Consider the following 21,799-nt stretch of genomic DNA (forward strand, 5'->3'; position numbering starts at 1 on the left):
GGAGGGGGGTGCTCGCTCGTCCCCACCCCCTTTCCTGACCGGCCGGGCTGCGTGCTCGGATCGGGGTCTGGTATGGATCTTAGGGGGGACCCCACACCGTTTTTTCGGCGTAAGGGGGCTTCCCTTTAAAATCCATACTAGACCTAAGGACCTGGTATGAACCGCGACAGGGCTCGCAAGGTGTCAATCTCGCCGATAAAAGCGGCAAGATTGACTTCCTTTTCTAGTCCTGTCGCACCTGAGTCACGTTCAAAATGAACGGACTTGTCCATGTGTGTGCAAGTCCGTTCATTCTGAAAGTCTGCCGTAACTCCGGCCAAAGTCTGTCGGAAAGACGGGCGGACTTAGCCCGCCGGAAAGTCCGGTCGTGTGTGGGCAAGTCCGTCCGTTTTAAAGTCCGGCGCACCTGGCGGACAAAGTCCGTCAGAAAGTGTGCCGGACCAAGTATGCCAGAAAGTCCGATCGTGTGTACGCGGCATTAGAGTACAGACATTTGAAATAAAGACTCCTAGTAAAGAGCTGAATATCCCTAATAGTATCAAAGACGTTCAAATCAGAATCTGGACAAAAATTGGGTCCCTTAGAGAGGACCGCAGTTTGTATCGGTGAACGATGTGCTAAAAAAAATCATCTCGTGTAGTATTATGCCCCGTACACACGGTCGGACTTTGTTCGGACATTCCGACAACAAAATCCTAGGATTTTTTCCGACGGATGTTGGCTCAAACTTGTCTTGCATACACACGGTCACACAAAGTTGTCGGAATATCCGATCGTTCTAAACGCGGTGACGTAAAACACGTACGTCGGGACTATAAACGGGGCAGTGGCCAATAGCTTTCATCTCTTTATTTATTCTGAGCATGCGTGGCACTTTGTCCGTCGGATTTGTGTACACACGATCGGACTTTCCGACAACGGATTTTGTTGTCGGAAAATTTTATCTCCTGCTCTCCAACTTTGTGTGTCGGAAAATCCGATGGAAAATGTCCGATGGAGCCCACACACGGTCGGAATTTCCGACAACACGCTCCGATCGGACATTTTCCATCGGAAAATCCGACCGTGTGTACGGGGCATTAGTAGTAAGTGTATCATAGGCATGAGACGCACCCATGTGAGAGGGAGAGGATGAGCCATCACCTGCAGTCCCTTCCGGGTGAGAAATTGATACAAAACGTGAATTACCTTTACCAAGATCAAGATGAGGTCCAGCAGTGGAAGGTGTGGAATGTTGTTGTGTCAATGCAGGTTCAACCATGTTTTTTTTTTTGGTCGTCGCCGCCAGAGCATGAACGCTTGTTTTTTTTACTTTTCTTGTAGGTACGTTGTGAACTCTGTGAAAAGGAAGAAGAAGATGATGAGTTTAAAGTGGTATTAGGTGCATTAGGGTTAAAGTTATCATTTCTTTGTCTATTTCTCTGGGGATTTGGTCTATTGCTTTGATGCCATTTATAGGCTTTGCCCTCCTGGAAGGCTCTATGGTCTCTCCAAAACTTTTTTTCTTTTGTTACAAGTGTATCTTTGGTAAATGCGTCTAGATGATTTTTGACCCTGTCTTCCTGTTCATTAAACACAGCTCATTTTTTGAAAGGCTGCAGCTTGTTGTAGATTGATGCCGTGTACACACGGTCGGACTTTCCGGCAGAAAGTCAGACGGAATCATTTCATCGGATATTCCGATCGTGTGTGGGCTTCAGCGGACTTTTCTTTTCGAAAATTCTGACGGACCTAGAAATAGAACATGTTTTAAATCTTTCCGACGGAATCTATTACCATCGGGAAAACCATTCGTCTGTATGCTGTTCCGACGGTCCAAAAACGACGCAAGGGCAGCTATTGGCTACTGGCTATTGGACTTCCTTTTTCTAGTCCCGTCGTACGTGTTGTACGTCACCGCGTTCTAAACAATCGGACTTTGGTGTGATCGTGTGTAGGCAAGTCCGTTACAGCGGAACTCCGTCGGAACTCTGACGGAAAAACCATCAGCGTTTATTCTGACGCAAAAAACAGTTGTGTGTACGCGGCATGAGCCTATTTCTTTGTCCATGGCGTTAAAGCGTTTTTGATATTCCTCAATGAGGAGTTTCATCATCGCCGTGGTTCAGCTTTGCAGGTTGTTTTCCCATTTTTGTTTAAAAGCTGTGTCTATGTCTTTCAGGATAGGGAAAACTTGTATCCTAAGGCCATACGGATTCACATTTTCTCTAATGTATCTCTCAAAACTTTCCACGTGCCAAAAGCATGCCGCCTTCTTCTCTACCACTTTCCTCAATTGGGAAAAAAGGGAGAATATCTCCATTTGTGAAGACCTCCCTTATATTTTCCAGGTTTGCAGAAATGCTGGAAGGGAATTAGCACAGACTGCAGCCAGGATCAATACTGATATTAAAATGGATCTCCAGATGCTAGGCTCTCGTATTGAAACCATTCATTGTTCATTGTGGATTCCACAAAGAACAGGGTTAACCAGAATACTGATCGTATCCAAGATTTACATGACCAACTAAAAACTGCCATGGCCAAAATTGATGACCTTGGAAATAGGTCCAGAAGGCTTAATTTCAGAATCAGAGGCCTGCCTGAGACCGTTACGGATATACCGGAAGCAGTGCACTCCCTCATTAAAAATCTCTTTCCTGATGTCAGAGCTCACAAAATGGAGCTCGATTGGGCTCATAGGGCTCTAGGATTTGTGGGGTGGAAAGCATGCTCCGCCCTGCAAATCCAAATTATGGGCCACGCAGTCCAAATCTATGCTGACATTTCTCCATACATGATCCAGAAATGGCGATCGCTTAAAACTCTTCTGTCAGTACCAATGCAGAAAAACATCAAATACTGATGGCTGTTTCCCCTCAGTTTGAAGTTTAAGTTCCATAACATTCCCTTCAGATTTTCCTCATTCCAGTAAGGTGAACACCTGCTGCAGAAACTGGGCCTCATCTCCACGGATCCATCCTCTCCAATGCAGACTTCATCCTTAAATCTGTACAAGCGACCACCCCCATCTAGCCCACTGGCATCTCTATGGCAGAAGCCGAAAAGCAAAAAGGCCAAAGCAGGGGGTGTGTGGCTAGCTGCGGACTGAGATGGCCACTTGATCCCTCAGCTCCACTCAGCCAAAGGACAAAAAGCAACACCAAGCACAAAATATCAGCTCATCCCCCCACTCTGCTTCACCAGAGGGGAGCAGAACCATCGGGCACCCGATCGGTATGACCAGGAGTGGTCAAACCGGCCTCCATCAGCCCCGACTTCAAGAAAGCTGACGACCCAAGATGGCTCCGGCATGCCGCCACACATGTCTCTGAGCCCGGGAGCTCTCTAGAACACATCACTGACGAGATGGACAGCTCAACCCCAGCAGAAGACTCCTCTCAGCCCTTGCCCGCTGACAGAGGTAAGAGAGCTGCACAATCTCCAGCCCTCTCACCCACCAAAGCTCCTCTGCTTAAGAAGCAGCATTGGGACACCCCAGCCACTGCAGGCCCTGAACTGCCACACCCTGACTCACTAGCTGCACTGCCTGCATCTGACCAGCCAGTCTCAGAGCATACACTCAAGCTCATGCTGTTATGACTACAACATGACATCCATAACGAATTAAGCAAAAAGGGGAGCACTAATATTGGAAGGCACCCCTCACGGGACCCGGACATTCCAAGGGTCATACCTAGGAGCCAACCACGGTGGGACTGTTTTGGATATTGATCCACCCGGCATGCAGCCGGTATTATACAGGTTCTAATGAATGCTCATCCCAGTTTGGCTTATTCAATGTACCTGGATGTTGGCAACACAACACATATACAATCTCTGTATGGTCTGGGTCTGGTGTCCATGAAAATATGCCATTTGACCTTGGGGGTCATGGGTGCTGCCTGAACTCAAAGTCATTCCACTGGAACCCATACATGTGTAAAACACTTCCAATCTCAAACCCCTGAGGAAGGTACCAGAATACCAGAAACGCATCGGGTATTGGGGTACATCACCCCCAGGAGAGTACATCCACCATTTTCATTTGCATATACTTCCTGTTCTGATTTTGTATGGAATGATTATTTTTTTCTTTGTATGTCATAGACATCTGTACGTCTTTTTTAAGTATACTATTAAAATATATTTTTTACCTCAAGAGTTGGTGGTCTGTCAAAGTTCCAATCTAAGGCGGATTTTCTCTTCTATGGTCCGTAACAAATTAAGATCATCGATCTCCATACTCCACTCTAGAATTGATCAAGTAGAAGACCGCACAGATGATATTTAAAAACAGCTCATTGAGCACACTGCAGCCTATAACGAAATGGCGGATGCCCATGATCACCACACTGAGGAAATTCAATATCTGCAAGCCAAAGTCACGGATTTAGAAGATCGTTCGAGGAGGAATAACATTAAATTAGAGGGGTACCAGAGTCGGGTAAGCCCCCAAAATTGATCCCCTACATACAACAACTATTCCTCACACTCATACCTCAACTGTGTCAAAATTACATGACCATCGACAGGGCACATCAACTTGTCAAACCCAACCACCTCCCTGCATCTGTGCCTAGAGATGTTCTCGCACGCATCCATTTTTTCCAAGTGAAAGAAAAGATCATGGCGGCTGCCAGATCCACTTCTCCGCTTCCTGATCCTTATTCCTCTGTGTCCCTATACGCTGCCACTGCTCAAAAAAGAAGAGAGAGTTCTCGCAGACCACCGCAACCCTCAGGAAAAACAACATCCCATACAAATGGGGCTTCCCTACCAAGCTGGTAGTCACGCACCAGAACCAGAGTACCACCATTTTCACTCCCAAAGATGGCATCAAGCGCATGCTCAACTGGGGGCTAATCACTACTCCACCACCTGAACCAATGCCTCAGCGACCCCCACCATCATCATCTACTTCAGGTCCCAGGCGCCAATCTCCTGTTTCCGCCCACAGGTAAAGACTACCTATACCTTCTTTACTCCAGCAAGTGCCCCCTGGAAAATTTTTGGTGACATTAAACCTGCACTACTTCACCTCATTTCTGTCCCTGATGAGCGTACCACTATGTGCACTCTGTACTCTTTTCCCCCAGAGAAAGAAAAGTGGCAAGCACTTGAAAGACGCTTTGCTGCATCATAATAATTTTTTATATATATATATATATATATATATATATATATATATATATATATATATATATATATATATATACACATATACACACATTTTTTTTTACTTTTTCTCTTTTTTTATACCATACTAAGTTCATAGCTTACCATCGTTTCTTACACGTTTTATCCACTGCGTTATAGGTATATTTGATTACCGTTAGAGTATTAACTAAGTTTGACTACTGTGACTCTTTCTTACAGGTCTACCCCCTCATAACCTTCCCCATACATACCCACTAACAGGGTGCAACCCATATCCTCCCCTACCCCACTGGTTATCCACCGCCCGATATGTCAATCACCTTCACATCCATTAACGCAAAGGGCCTAAACTCTCCTTACAAAAGAAGTTTATTGTGGAAAGAAGCTTTAGCACACACCTCTGACATATTATGTGTATAGGAAACCCATTTTGCATCCAACAAACCCCCTTCCTGTTTCCACAAACAATACCCTTACTTCTACTTTGCCAACACCACCAAGAAAAAAGCAGGTGTTATGCTTGCCGTACGCTCCACAGTCTCATTCCAACCAATCCACACAGACATAGACCCGGATGGCAGATTCATAATCCTGAATGCCACTATCAATAACTAAACCATCACCATTGCTAACATCTACTCCCCCAATACAAATCAACACAGTTTCTACAAATTACTGTTGAAAAAGCTGGAACCCTTTAAACAAGGACCCCTGATCATTTGCGGTGACTTCAACCAAATTGTTGATGCCTCACTAGACACCTCTAACCCAGCTCGCAAACGCTCCACCTCCCTCGCCTCCCTGCTCCACTCGGAAGACCTTTATGATTCCTGGAGGTGCCATCATGGCACCGAAAGAGATTACACCTTTTTCTCCCACACGGAACAAACCTATTCTCGGACAGATCTCTTTTTGACTGACAAGCATACCCTGCAACTGGTCCAGGATACTAAAATTGGACTCGTCACGTGGTCTGACCATGTGCCCATTTCAATGAGGCTGCTCCCAACACTCACAAACAAAAACAATACCATCTGGAGGCTTAACACCTCTATTATTGCACACCAGCTCTACCAAAAACAGATTCTATCCGAGTTGCAACAATATTTCACCACAAATGAACGATCGGTGGATAACCCCACCGTACTATGGAATGCCCACAGGGCCTACATTAGAGGCCTCCTAATCAAGTTAGGCGCCTGCAAGAAGAAACAATATAATTCCATCAAAAACAAACTCTTAGATCAAATACGTACTCTTGAACGAGCTAATAAACTCCAACCCTCCCCTCTGCTCGCCTCTGAACTGCAAACAGCTAGACAAGCCTTCAGTGATTACCTCCACACTAACTTCGACTACCACCTCAAACGCCTCCGCCTACAAACCTGTTCACATCACAACAAACCTGGGGCATACCTAGCTAAACAACTCAAACACAAAATAACACATCTAAAATCCCGTTCCTTACAGACCACCATGGTACAAAACATAGCAACCCTAAAGACATTGCGGACCAATTTATTTCCTATTACTCCAAATTATATAATCTCACCTGCACTAGCTCGGCCTTACCACCCTCATCCTCTAATATAGATGATTTCCTCACCAGCCTTCACCTTCCCACACTCTCACAAGAACAAATTCTCCAACTTTCCTCCCCGTTCTCCCCACTGGAAGTTGCAACAGCCATCAACACCCTACCACTGCATAAAGCCCCAGGCCCTGACGGGTTTAATAATGAATATTATAAAATGTTCTCTGAAGTCCTTACCCCCTACCTATGCCACTCTTTCAATTCTATCGCAAACACGGGCTTCATCCCACCAGAATCCCTCCAAGCTACCATTGTCACTATCCCAAAACCGGGTAAACCAACTGACCGGCCTGCCAGCTACAGACCCATTTCCCTACTGAACACTGATACCAAGCTATTTGCCAAACTCCTGGCCATGCTACTATCTGACATCATATCCTATATCATACTACAACTAATTCATATTAATCAGGTGGGTTTTGTGGCTGGCAGGCAGGCCTCAGATGGCACTCGCAGGTTCATCGACCTGATACAATGGGTGGAACACCATCAAACAACTTCTCTGTTCATCTCCCTTGACGCAGAGAAGGCGTTTGACAGGGTGGATTGGTCTTACCTAACTGCTGTCCTCCACAAATTTGGCTTTACTGGGACCATCCTACAGGCAATACTCGCCCTCTACTCCTCCCCCAGCGCCAGAGTACTGATTTCCGGGCTACTCTCGGACCCTTTCCATATCTCCAATGGGACACGTCAGGGGTGCCCACTTTCACCCCTGATATTCGCCCTTGTCATGGAACCCCTAGCCCAATCAATTAGAGACAACCCGCTTATCTCAGGAATAGCAATAGCACGAGAAACACACAAAATTGGCCTATACGCGGATGATGTTATCATCTCCCTAACTGACCCTGTCACCTCACTTCCCGCACTACACAACACCCTGGAATTATTCAGCAAAGTTTCTCTCTATAAAATCAACTTTTCCAAATCCAGCATGCTAGGCATAGGACTGGACCACCAAGTCAAACATGCTGTTACCAACTGCACCTCCTTCTCGTGGATGTCTAACTCCACCCTTACATATGTGGGCATACAACTGACCAAACCCTCATCAAACCTACATTCTCTCAACCTTAGTAATCTCACAGCCAAACTACACAAAACCGTACAAGACCTCAAACACACAACTGCCTCTTGGGCAGGCAGAATCGCCCTTGCTAAAATGTTCCTTCTACCCCATGTCTATATATATATATATATATATATATATATATATATATATATATATATATATATATATATATATATTCCAAACCCTCCCCATACCCTTCCTCAAACAAATAATGCAATTGCAAACCATAATTAACACATTCATATAGGGTGGCAAATGTTCTCGACTTAAAAGCACCACTCTCTGAAAACCGGTTACTGCTGGTGGGATGGGAGCGCCGGACTTAGTGGCCTACTATAAAGCGACTATACATGACCAGGCCAAAACCTGGTGGAACACTAGGGATGAGCCAAACACCCCCCTGTTCGGTTCGCATCAGAACTTGCGAACAGGCAAAAAATTTGTTCGAACACGCGAAGTCTATGGGACTTAAAGTCTATGGGACACGAACATGAATAATCAAAAGTGCTAATTTTAAAGGCTTATATGCAAGTTATTGTCATAAAAAGTGTTTGGGGACCCGAGTCCTGCCCCAGGGGACATGGATCAATGCAAAAGAAAGTTTTAAAAATGGCCGTTATTTCGGGAGCAGTGATTTTAATAATGCTTAAAGTGAAACAATAAAAGTGTAATATCCCTTTAAATTTCGTACCTGGGGGGTGTCTATAGTATGTCTGTAAAGGGGCGCATGTTTCCCGTGTTTAGAACAGTCTGACAGCAAAATGACATTTCAAAGGGAAAAAAAAAAAAAGTAATTTAAAACTACTCGCGGCTATTAATGAATTGCCGGTCCGACAATACACACAAAAGTTCATTGATAAAAACTGCATGGGAATTCCCCACAGGGGAACCCTGAACCAATATTAAAAAAAAAAAAAAAAAAAAAAAAGATGTGGGGGCCCCCCCTAAATTCCATACCTGGCCCTTCAGGTCTGGTATGGATATTAAGGGGAACCCAATAAATTTTTTTTAAAAATGGCGTGGGGTCCCCATCAAAATCTATACCAGACCCTTCAGGTCTGGTATGGATTTTAAGGGGAACCCTGTGCCAAAATTAAAAAAAAAAAAAAAAAAAGGCGTTGGGTTTCCCCAAAAATCCATACCAGACCCTTATCTGAGCACGCAACCTGGCCCTCAACATTGGGAGGGTGCTTTGGGGTAGCCCCCAAAACACCTTGTCCCCTGTGTGAAATGGTAAGGGGGTACAACATCTTCTCCTTCTCCTTCTCCTTCTCCTTCTCCTTCTCCCTTGGAATCTTGGCCTTGACCCTCACGGAATATTATCTCCCATGTCCTTATTGCTACATGCTTAGCCATCACAAAAAACTGGAAAGATCTTCAACCCCCCTCCAGCGTGGAAATAATCACACTCCTAAATAACCACTGCCTGATGGAATTCATGCATGCCAAAGTCCACCTCCAAATTCCTAGCTTCCAAACAAACTGGGACCTTTGGCTTAAACACCCTAAATGCAAACCCCCTATGAATATACAAGAAAGTGTAGCGCTATAAACTTAAAAAAAAGGCCAAAGCAGGCTTACCTCCCTGATTTGGTGGACAGCTACACTTCCTTTTCTACATTCCCTTTACTGGGACTGGGTCCACTCAGCCCTTTCGGCATTAATGCCCACTTGGACTCACACATCATTTGACCTCAGGGGGCTCCTCTTCCTACTCCACTGTTGGACTCTGTAGGTCCCCTACATACAAACTGTCAGATTGTATCCTGCCCCTCTACAAGCTCCTCACTACATCGGTCTCGGATACCATCAAGGTTCCCCTGGACTTCCTGAACTACGCCTTGGACTACTCACCATGGATTTACTTCCCCCTTCCCCTCTCCCCCTCCCTCCAGATGGCCTCTATCATTATATGCGGCCCATGCTGAGTTCTAGCGGACTATCCCGACCCCTCTCCTCCCTAGTCATGAACTGTCAGTTGCCTGACCCCTGGACTACCTATTTCCACACCCTCTGGAGCTCCCCCTTTACCTTCTACCACATCTTCCTGGGAGCTTGGAGTTCCTTCCCTTATCTAGAAGATTCAATCCCTCCCCACTATTCACTTGCTTCTTTTCGCCTGAACCCCCGGCTGTAGTTCAGCCCACATCAGTTTGACCCTCATTGATAGTATATTTGTTATAGTTGTTAAGGATGATGCACTCTGATTGACATAAGTTTATTACCATAAATTTGGGAGTACCATGAACGGAGCGGTACCGTTTCACCTCCTCCTGTACTCGGAGCTGCAGATTTTTTGCCCTCCTAGACAGGACCTCCCCCACTGGTTGGGGGACACTGATTTTTTCCCCCAAGGTTGGATGGCATTATTCCACATCCACCCTGGGGATTGTCTCCTTATACTCCTCTTACGTCTCTCTTTTCTATCTACCTTTACTTGTACTAATCATATTCTTCTTCTAGTGACGCGTGTGAACTTGTGCCCCCACAGGATCCTGGAGGCTGGTTCCCTTGACGATGCCGTCCCTCTGGACTCCCGCCGGGTGGAAGGTAGGTGATTGGGAATCATTGGCAATGACCTCTGGGTTGCTCCATGGCTGACCACACCACACCCCGTCCCTCCTTACGCATTGCATCACAATGTTCAGGGGCTTAACTCACCCATTAAATGCCGGAAAATTTTCCAGTCCTACAATGATCATAAAATAAACAAACAATACTGTTTCTCCAGGAGACACACTTTCCTAAATCATACTCCCCCTCCTTTATACACTCTAAATTCCCCAGATTTTATCTGGAAAATTCTGACAACAAAACCAAAGGAGTGGGCATATTTTTTTCCCGCAATACCCAGTTCTCTTTTCTCTCAGAGTTTAAGGACCCAGAGGGCAGGTTCTTGCTTGTGAAAGGTCTCAACGACGAACAGCTCTATTCACTTATCTCATATTATGCTCCAAATAGGGGGCAATACAAATTTTTTTCACACCTTGAACCCACTTACCGAGGGTCTGGTCGTGTATGGAAGAGACTCTAACACTGCTTTTGATGCAGGACTGGATAAACCCCGCCCCCCAGGCAGGGACCGTATCCGTCCCACCAGGCAAAGCCTCAATGTAGCTAGACAAATTTTTCACCAGGGGATGGTGGATGTGTGAAGAGAGATGAATCCACATGCATGGAACTATACACATTTTTCTAACCCTCACAATACCCATGCTAGAATTGATCACGTCTGTCTACTGTCGATCCATATCCCGCTGGTGACTAAATCTGTCATAAAAGACTCTGCCTAGTCTGACCACCCCGTGCTCCTCCTTATCACGAGCAGACCATTGGGACACCGTGAAGGTATTGCTGGAGACTTAATGCCTCAATCCTTAGCAACCCCACCCATGTACTTGAAATTGAAAAGGGGTTACAATAATACTTTTTATTAAATTATGTCAATAACATCTCCCCCACCACACTATGGGCAGCACATAAAGCCTTTATTAGGGGAAAAATTATTCAAATAGCCTCTAGGATCCATAAAGCTCGCAAGGGAGATACTGAAAGGCTGGAGAAGATATTTTTGCTATTAAGTAAACTGCACAAAAGCAACCCCACTCCAGCCTCTGGTGAAAGACTTGAAACAGCACGTATAGCCTTGAACCTTGCTCTCACTGCCATAGCCAAAAAAAGTCTACGCTGAGAAGGAGGCCGGTTTTATCACCAGAAAGACAAGACAGGTACTCTCCTGGCAAATAGGTTGACCCCTAAAATCAAACATCACGCCTTACCCAAAATTAAACTTCGCGATGGCACCCTATCACAAAACCCTCAAAAAATCCTTGACGTCTTTCAGACCTTTTATAGCTCCTTGTATAGCAGTGAAGGGAAGGTTGCCTCCCCTAACTTAAGGGGCTCATTTCTTGATTCTCTAAGTATCCCTAAGATCACAGACCAACACAGGGATGACTTAGAATCACCAATCTCAGCTAAAGAAGTGACTCAAGTCATTAAAATCTCTGAAATAACTCAGCCCCTGGCCCCAATGGTTTCTCACTTCTATACTACAAACACTTTTCCCTCACCTTAACCCCTTATCTAGTTAGATTCTACAACCAATTACGAGCATGAACTCAGCTTAATAAGGCCTTAAATTCCGCCTTCATTGCAGTTATTCCCAAACCCGGTAAGGACCCTAGTTGTCCTACTAATTACCGCCCTATTTCATTAATCAATAATGACATAAAAATCTTGACAAAAATTTTAGCGGACAGAATCTCTTTTATCAATCTTTACATACATAAAGGACCAGGCCGGCTTCATACCTGGGAGACAGGGCCCAGATCAGATCAGGAGGGCATTTGACATAGTCTCTCTTCTGCAGTCAGGATGGGATAGGGGCACTCCTCAAACAGGGTTCCTGCTCTCCTTAGATCTGTTGAAAGCATTGGACTCTGTCTCCTGGTCTTATCTGATTCCAATTCTGCAAAGATGGGGCTTTGGACAATCCTTCCTTTCCTTTTGAACATAATAGAGGCCCTCTACTCCAACCCGGAGGCAAAATTAAAATGCAGGGAAATTACTCGGAATCCTTCCCAATCCGCAATGGTACAAGGCAGGGGTGTCCCTTATCACCACTGATTTTTGCTGTTGTCTTTGAGACCCTAGCCATAGCCATTAGGAACAACCCTGATATCCGTGGAGTACGTTGTGGGTCTAATACTCATAAATGTGCCCTTTTTGTTGATGATGTACTGCTCTTCATCACTTCGCCATTAACTTCACTGCCAAATATTTGCAGGTTGAACTACTCGAAATCCCTAGTACTGAACGTCAACCTATCCACCAGTTTGGTCGCACAACTCAAAGAAAACTTCCAATTTCAATGGCACGAGAAAGCAATTCCGTATCTACGGATTAACCTGATGGCTTCAGTTGACAGCCTATACTCCGCTAACTTTTGTAAATTAGGAAGCAATCCCACACAGTTGGATAACTTGGAACTTTCATGGCTAGGCAGGGTCAACTCTGTTAAAATGACCCTATTACCACGTATTCTATATTTATTTAGATCACTACCCATCCCAATTCCTTAGGCAACTCCAATCCAAGATAATCCGCTTTATATGGGAAACTAAAGGACATAGGGTTGCTAAGGGGACCCTTTTTCAAACGAGAGATCAGGGAGGAGTTGGATTGCCAAACCTTATCTGGTACCATCAAGCAGCTCAATTATCTCAAATCTCTGTCATCTACTCTAAAATAGCACACCCAGACTGGGTACATATGGAGCGGCAGGCAATTCCCCAATACACCCTAGATTTTCTTCTATGGTGCCCTGCCAAAACTAGACCTGCCATTATGGCTCATACACTGTCCCACTCCCTAGACCTCTGGGATTCCCTCAAAGGGAACCCACTCCTAATCTCACATTGGCACCCGCTCTCACATATCTTTTGAAACCCCCTCTTTCCCCCGGGTATGGACATCAAGGCATTTCAGCGGTGGCTGGATAAGGGGCTCTATCCCCACTTTATCCCCACTCTATCCCCACTTTATCCACTCTCTAGGGTCCTCTACACCCAACCCTCTGATGGTCACGGCATATGAAAAATGGTGTGGTCAGGCAATGGAGCAGTGGGGAGGGATAACAGTGATATACCAATTACTTGCCATGGCAGAATCTAAATCTCTCTACATGAGGGAGTGGGAGAAAGACCTGGGACAGAGCTGGAGCCTGGAGGAATGGCACAGAGCATCAACCTCAGCCTCTAAGGGCTTACTAAACACTAATAGAGGCTAACCTAAAAATCCTAATGAGGATGTGTGGGGGCCAGGAACACAAGTGTGCTCTCTATGCCGATGATCTCCTTCTTTATATTACTTCCCCATTAATCTCTACACCTATGATTTATAAGACGCTGAAGGAGTTCACAGCGATTTCCGGTTTAGAGGTCAATATGACTAAATCCATGGCTTTAAATATAACAGTACCTAGTGACTCTCTCACGCTCCTCTCGAATAACTTTGACTTTTCATGGGCACCAGCTGCACTTCCTTACCTAGGGATTAAACTAACATTGGACATAACCAATCTTTTCAAAGCTAATTACCCGCCTATGATCAATAAATGCAGAGCAGAGCTGACTAAGTGGTCTAAGGGTGGTCTATCCTGGCTAGGTAGGGTGCATGCGGTTAAGATGACGCTCCTCCCACGCCTCTTATATCTTTTTTGTTCTCTTCCGATTCCCATCCGGAAGAGCTTCCTCAGTAACTTTCAGTCTGACATAACTCGCTTTGTTTGGGGCAACAAGGGTTACAGATGTCCTTCTCGCACTTTAGTACGCTTAAAATCACAGGGTGGACTGGGTTTGCCGGACTTGTGGGGTTACTATCAGGCAGCTCAATTAGCACAACTGTCAATAATTTACTCCAGGAACTACAAACCGGACTGGGTTACAATGGAAAGGAAAGCGATCCCTCTTAACACTATTGATTACCTCTTGTGGTCAGACACCAGAAGTAGGCCAGCTATAATGGCCCCCACCCTATCCCACTCGATAGTTTTATGTACCAAGCTTTACACAAATCACTCTTTGATTTCCCGGCTGAAACCTTTGGCCCACCTATTTCATAACCCAAAGTTTCCTCTGGGACTTAATATAAAGGCGTTCCGCTGGTGGACAGACAAGGGCCTCTACCGCATAGGACACTTCCTATCCTCAAAGGGCCCACTTACTCTGGCCCAATGTAAGAAAAATCTAGGTATGCCGGATTCGGAAAGGTTCAGATTCACACAAATTTCCCACTTTTTACACACTATCTGGTCCACCAGGAAGGACCCTCCCTTTATAACACCTTATGAGCAATGGTGCGCTGACTCTATGAACCAGAGGGGGGTATCTCCATAATATATGCAGCACTTCAATCGAACTTGGATAAACCAGCCTACGCTCGGGCCTGGGAGGAGGACACGGGCTGCACCTGGAATGCCTCTGATTGGTTTCAGGTTTCGTTGCGCTCATCAAAAGGTATTTGCAACGTATCATTAATTGAAGCCAGCTTAAAAGTTATGAATAGGTGGTATTATGTTCCTTCTAGATTGGCATTAATATACCCGGGAACGTCCCCGCTTTGCTTCAGAGGATGTGAGCTAGAAGGCTCTATGTTTCATGCATGGTGGACTTGCCCTCGCATCAGATCCTTTTGGAAGAAAATTTTCCGCACCATTAGTACCTTAACAGGAGAAACGATCGCCCCTAGTCCTACAATAGCACTGCTTAATCAATACATACCTAATCTGACTAGACGTTTACAGGTGCTTTCTTTCTTCATACTGGTGAGAGCTAAAATTACCTTGGCAAAAGCCTGGAAGAAGCCCTAGGTCTCCTTTCAGGCTTGCAAAAGGAAAATCTCATGGATTATGGCACAAGAGCTTATAGTAGCAAAACTGACCGATAAAATTGAGAGATTTAATACTACTTGGGAACCATGGGCCACGCTTTGTGATATCCCAATCCTCCCTGGTATGGAGAACACGTCTCGGAACCTCTCCCCTCCTCACTGATCTCTACTTCTCTAACCTCACCTTCTTTTTCACACGTTTCCTCTCCTCTCTTTTGGGGCATCCTGCCCGTACCTCAACTGACAAATAGTCATTTCTGAAAGAGCACTACTGAAGTATTTTTTACTTTTGTTTTTTTTTGTGTTTTGCTTTTTTCTATGTGGAGGATGGACAGTCGGGAAGGCGATCTCCCCCTCAGGGATACCCGACTCCTGCAGTTTAGGGAATCGGTACCTAAATTTCGAGCCCCTAGGAGCACCCCAGACATCTCCACAGTAAGAGCCCATAGGGGTGAGGTGTTTGGGAACCTAGGGGGGATAGAGAGGTTATAGCACCGGACAATAACAATGTAAATTTCTCTTTGATCACTTTCCGGGAGGGGCGCCTCCCGACTGTCTCGTCTCCCTATTTGTTTGTCATTGCCGAGGGACTTATACTTTATTTTGCAAAGTAAACTATGGCAAAACTTGTACAACTACAGTATATAGGTGCTTTGCTATCTGCATAGAAATGACAATAACTGTTACAGGCTACAAATCTCTGTTAGTTTCCTATATGTTTTGAATTCTTTTTCTTAAATTGTATGCTACTGATCTTCAATAAACTTTTTTTAAAATTAAAAAAAAAAAAAATCCTAATGAGGTGGTATCTTGTCCCACTAAGAATTGCTAAAATCTACCCGAATGCATCTCCCCTGTTTTTCCAAAATTGCGGACACATTGGGTCGATGCTACACACTTGGTGGGACTGTCCCAAGATCAGAGGACTCTGGAATAGAGTGTTCCATATTATTAGGAAACTTACAGACAGACCCATCCCTCAGACTCCTCAAATAGCTCTTCTAAACTTCCCTCACCCAGGGACACCAAAATTGGCCCAACGCCTCATTATGTTCATTCTACTTGGAACTAAACTGACAATTACGCGAGCTTGGAAGCAACCTTCAGTATCCCTCACCTTGGTTAAAAGAAAAAATGACCCAGAAAAAGACAACCAGCATCCTTTTGGATACTGTTGTAAAACATAACGCTATCTGGGAACCCCGGACTAGATACATATCTCTGCCACCTACTACCTCCCCTTCTCCTGGTGCCGTGTAGGGGAGCGAGTATCGCACTGTCACTGAAGATTCTCTCTTTGCCTCTTCTCTTCTCCTGTTTCTCTCTCCTCCTTTCTTCTCCCTCTTTTTCTCATATCCTCAGGTCTCTTCTCTGACCTGTGCTTTCCTCTTGTTTTGTTCTCTTGTTTTGTTTTTGTTTCTCTCAAGTTGTCTTGTCTTACACGGCTGAAACACTGGATTTTTCCTTAAGCACATAACCATACCCCCCATCGGTTTGGAGCTGTAGAGGCATCACGGATGGGCCACCCACTGTGACCACAATTTGGCAGACGCACTGACTTTCAGCCTAATGCCTTCTAGTTAACAGACACCCACGTATACAACCTCCTCTGATTCACAACAGACAGTCGGGGTGCTTGGGCATTGACGTCACATGGGGTGTACCTACGTTCTTTTCACAGTTTTCAACACACCTATGGTCTACAACACGTTTAATATGAGTTATGTATCTAAAGTTTGTTGGATCTCCTGATCCGATTCAAGGATGACCATTTTCACGACCACCCCACATACACTTTGCAATCTATAATGGTCTATTCTGGTACTGGCTTAGACTGAGTCTGCATCAATCCTCTTTCTTGATTTACCCTCCTCAGGGGGAGTGACCCCCCCTCCTGACACAGCTAGATCCCTTGAGGGGTGCCGGGAGTGGGGTGTCATCTCTTCCTCCCGTTTATGAGGTTCAGATAAATACTCCATAAAGGTCATGTGGGATTTCGCTGTATACTACAGACTCTCTGATAATTACCATTGGTGATTGACTAACTATTGTGTCTCAACAAGTTTTTTTGTACCTGTGTCTCCATGTTATCTTTGATATACTTAATAAAAAACTATTGAAAGTAAAATCAACCCACAATACCTCATAGCGTTTTTCAAAAAGTTTTTTGGCATTCACCAAAAAAACTCTTCTAAAAATACCGCATGGCGTTATTTGGCAATGTTTTGCAGTATTTTTGACTGGATATTCACGGAGTCTGTCTTTGGCCCCCCTTCTCACCACAACCCTCCTTTACAGTGTCTACAGTCCCCCTCATGCATGTGTCCTGCTTCTTAATATAGGGGTCAACAATGCCAGAAAGCACTCATGCAAATAAATGGGAAGCAGTTTTCAGGTTGCCTCTATCAAAGTTGATAAAGTTGGACTTTAAAGTTGGATGTAAGAGTCACTTATACTGTAAATATGAGGGGAAGATTCTTGGTGTAGACCAATTCAAATGAATAGCATCTCAAATGTGAGTCCCGTGATTTGTCATTCACACATCGGCGCTTTCAAATCGTGGGCAGAATCGTGGCAAATCTGCCCACGATTCAAAATGCTGAAGTGTGAATGCAGTGCAAATTTATCAACAGAAGAGGTATCTATCTATCTATATCTATATAGATATACATGTGTGGTTTTTTTTTAAGTTCTCTTTACTGTATTCAAGTCATCCATTGGAAAAGGTTGTTTTCTCTTGATCTTAAATGTGCTTCACATTTAGTCTCATTGTGTGTCCTGACATTAGAAAGCATGTCCACAAATATGTGGAATTTATATAAAATAAATGGCATCCCTTTTCTACTGTAGATCTCGGATGTTTAAGTTGTTTGCTTCATTGCTTATCTCTTTTCTTTTAGGCAAAAAACTGGTAGTGGATTACATGCTTCTTTTGAGATGTTGGAATATGAGACACTGGTGCGTTATATCCATAAAGAGTCTGTTATAGGGCTGGCCAAAGGTTTTGATACCTTCCACAACAAGAGAGGTAAGTACATTGTGTTTACAAGTATTCTAGATTCACGTTGATGCTGGGTTCTCCCTTGCAGCCCTATTGTATGCTGACAGGTGGACCCCCCACCCCCCTTCAGAATACAATGCTCTTTTGGTAAACTTGACCTACGGGTGGCCATAGAACATGTTTGTCTAGCATGAAAAATGAGTATGGCCTCCGTTAAGTCAATGATTGTAAAAATCAGAAATCAGTGCCATCATCCCGATTGGACAGACTTGGAAAGATATAGAAGTGGAGGCATGGAGGCAGCTGCTGCCACTTGTCTAACCACACATACACCCTATGAATTAGAGGTTGGGACTATCTCAGCATTTGTTAATGACATGAAAGTAAGAAAAAATATATAAAAAAAAATATAAACTTTAATAATTACAAACCATTTTTACAAAATAGTACATACATAGCATACTAAAACAAATTAAATACACCACACTTGACATAAACATTAACGGGTAAAACCGTAAGGTTTCTTGTACAGAGGGGTATATAAAATTGTTTCCTCAACCGATTTCGCAGTTAGAACCCCTTCTTCAGGAGGGATAGGTCTAAAATTGATAAACTTTAGTTTAGACAAAGATAAAAAATACACAGCAAGGAGAATAATAAACACAATACAAAAATAGTAACAAAATAGAAGAATGGCTCACCAGCTCAGACGGATTGATTGGGAAAGTGGGACCCCATACAAATCCCCCCACGGCAGACACGGGGGATTGTGGACAGGTTCTGGTTAAATGAGTAATAACCAAAAATAAATATATGTGAACAAGGGGGGTAAGGGGAGTGCTCACCTGGGTGAAATGAATGGAAATCTAGGCAAAGAAAGATAGGGTGATGGAAAGGATTGAGATAAAAATAGAGGAGGGGGGAATGAGGGGAGGAAGGGGGGGTGAAGATACAGTAAGAATAAAAGGGTAGAAGTAAGGAACAAGGGGGGAAAGGAGGGAAGGGAAAAGAAGGGAAAGGGAAGAGGGAAGGAGAAGGAAGGGGGAAGAGAGAAAAGGAGGGAGGAAAGAACAGAGGGGAGAGGGGGAGGCAGAAAGAGAGAAGGGGGGAGAAGGGGGAGGAAAGGGAGCATGGGGGAGGGGTGGGACGGAGAGGGGAGGAAAAGTGGACAGGACAAGGGAGTGGGGGGGGGGGGGAGAGGGAAGGGGAGACAGAGAAGAGAAGGGGCGGGGGGAAGGTGGCACTGGGTAAAGGGAGGACAGGAAGGAGAAAGAAAATACAAAAAAAAAAAAAAGAGAATTGATCCCTTATCCTTTGTACATTACAGACTTGCTTGTCATCTGAGGGTTCCACCCATTGTACCTGGTCCTGCTTTATTGCACCCCCAAACTTGATTATTCATCTCTCGTTTCTTTCTGGGACCACCCTCAATTGTCTACCATTTACATACGATATCCTGATACAGACAGCCCATGCATTATTATTGATTGGCCAACTATGTGGTGAGTGCTTACACCTCTGCTTACTTGTTCCTAATATTGTATATATTTTTTTACCACTGGACGCCTTGGGTGAATTTGGTATACTTTTCCCCTTTTTTTTCTATTTTCTTTCTCCTTCCTGTCCTCCCTTTCCCCACTGCCACCCCCCCCCTTCTCTTCTCTGTCTCCCCTTCCTTCTCCCCCCCCCTTCCCCCCTTCTTCCCACCCCCACTCCCTTGTCCTGTCCACTTTTCCTCCCCTCTCTATCCCACCCCTCCCCCCATGCTCCCTTTCCCTCCCCCCTTCTCTCTTTCCCCCTCCCCCTCTCCCCTCTGTTCTATCCTCCCTACTTTTCTCCCTTCCCCCTTCCTTCTCTTTCCCTCTTCCCTTCTTTTCCCTTCCCTCCTTTACCTCCCTGTTCCTTATTTCTACCCTTTTATTCTTACTGTATCTTCACCTTCCCCTTCCTCCTCTCATTCCCCCCCTCCCCTATTTTTATCTCAATCCTTTCCATCACCCTATCTTTCTTTGCCTAGAATTCCATTCATTTCACCCAGGTGAGCACTCCCCTTACCCACCTTGTTCACTCGTATTTATTTTTAGTTATTACTCATTTAACCAGAACCTGTCCACAATCCTCCGTGTCCGCCGTGGGGGGATTTGTATGGGGTCCCACTTTCCCAATGAATCCATCTGAGCTGGTGAGCCATTCTTCTATTTTGTTACTATTTCTGTATTGTGTTTATTATTCTCCTTGCTGTGTACTTTTTATCTTTGTCTAAACTAAAGTTTATCAATTTTAGACCTATCACTCCTGAAGAAGGGGTTCTAACCGCGAAACCGGTGGAGGAAACAATTTTATATACCTCTCTGTACAAGAAACCTTACGGTTTTACCTGTTAATGTTTATGTCAAGTGTGGTGTATTTAATTTGTTTTAGTATGCTATGTATGTACTATTTTGTAAAAATGGTTTGTAATTATTAAAGTTTATATTTTTTTATAAATTTTTTCTTACTTTCATGTCATTAACAAATGCCGAGATAGTCCCAACCTCTAATTCATAGAGTGTATGTGTGGTTAGGCAAGTGGCAGCAGCTGCCTCCATGCTGCCACTTCTTTATCTTTCCAAGCATGTTTGTCTAGCGCAGGATTTAACCTGGACTTGGGTGAATATTCAAAGAGGGGAGGACATGGCCCAACTTTGACTTAAAGGGGTTGTAAACCCTTGTGTTTTTTCACCTTAATGCATCTTATGCATTGAGGTGAAAAAACTTCTGACAGTGACCGGCCCCTCAGCCCTCCATTTTACTCACCTGAGCCCTTCGTTCCCTCAGCAGAGATGCGCTCTCCCTCTCTGGCCGGGGTTGTCGGCTCTTGATTGGATAGATTGACAGCAGCGCAGCCATTGGCTCCCGCTTCTGTCAATCAAATCCAATGATGCGGGCACCAGGGAGCGGGGCTGAGTCTGGAATTCTGTGTCTATAGACACAAATGCTGGACTCGGGAGCGCACCGGCAAGGTAATCCCCCGGGAGAGAGCTTCTCCCAGGGGGTTTACTGATGCGAGGAGGAGCTGCAAGCGCCGCTGGGGGACCCCAGAAGATTAGGTTCGGGGCCACACTGTGCAGAGCTAACTGCACAGTGGAGGTAAGTATGAAATGTTTGTTATTTAAAAAAAAAAAAAAAAACTAAGGTTTAGTGTCACTTTAATAAGTCTCTGTTCTCTTGCAGATGACCCCACAGAGGAGGGAAACATCCTACTGTTTTCTGTGGAACCAAATGTTCAAGATGTCACCTTCTCTGCATCTGACAAGAATGATTACATCAGACAGGCTCAAGAACAGCAGCCTAATGTCAATGCTGAGCTACACAACCTTTGGCCACCTGTCTAAAAGTTCCCAATGCAAAGAAACCAATTTACGCCAAAGTTCAGCAGATGTTAACACCAATTTGGGTTTGCCTAAGCCACCAATACGACCTGTGCATATGATATGATGCATAAGTAATTTTGTTCGAGAGCAATGTGATTTTGAGCAACAGAGTGAGAGGTTCCACCAGGCACAGCTAGAACTTTGTGCAATCTTAGAGGGTCAATTATACAGGCCATTGAAGATGA

Source organism: Aquarana catesbeiana, linkage group LG03 (assembly GCF_042186555.1).
Source record: "Aquarana catesbeiana isolate 2022-GZ linkage group LG03, ASM4218655v1, whole genome shotgun sequence".
Taxonomy (NCBI): domain Eukaryota; kingdom Metazoa; phylum Chordata; class Amphibia; order Anura; family Ranidae; genus Aquarana; species Aquarana catesbeiana.